This window comes from Carcharodon carcharias, chromosome 25, assembly GCF_017639515.1.
Source record: "Carcharodon carcharias isolate sCarCar2 chromosome 25, sCarCar2.pri, whole genome shotgun sequence".
Classification (NCBI taxonomy): Eukaryota; Metazoa; Chordata; class Chondrichthyes; order Lamniformes; family Lamnidae; genus Carcharodon; species Carcharodon carcharias.
The window spans coordinates 25889030-25889707 of record NC_054491.1 but is presented as its reverse complement, the minus strand read 5'-3'; positions in this window follow the sequence as shown (position 1 = coordinate 25889707).

Sequence of the window (678 nt, the reverse complement as noted above, 5' to 3'; positions counted from 1 at the left end):
GTTATTAGTTGAAGTAGCTTATAACTGATTCCAAAACAGTTCATCTTTTCTTCTGATTATTTTCTATGTTGCCTGGAAGTCACCCCAACTGAGAGGGAACATGAACAAGGAGGGAATCAGCTGAAACTTGCCAACTCAGGAAGAGACACAGGATGTCTGTCCTTCCTGGTATGTAGAAAGCTCCACCCTACCGCAAAAACCAGGATCAGGAACCTGCCAGCAGGGACAGGGGTTGACCTTTCATCTTCAGTATCTCATTCTGCAGCCACTTTAAGACAGGTACTATTCGAATCATATCCAACAGAGCAGTGTAATCTTTGTTTTCTTTTTAATTGAAACCCCTGTCCAAACAGCTGATATTTCAGACCCTTAAATGAAGCTCGTAACAATGAACAATACCACATTCTGGTATCCACACACCATCCTCTCAGCCTGTGGGAAAGCATTTTGAAGGGGTTTTGTTTGGAAATGTGAACAGCTGATCAGCGATAACGGGACATGGCACAAAAAGGTGACAAAAGCAGCTTCACATCACTGAGAATTCAGGAGGTGAAACTGGGTTATGAACAATGGGGTTACAGATTGAAGTCAGGACCGTTCCCACCCAGATAGATTTTCAATAATTGTGAAGCAGATTAAAACTTCAAAACCAAATCAACTGATGTTATTTCTAACCAG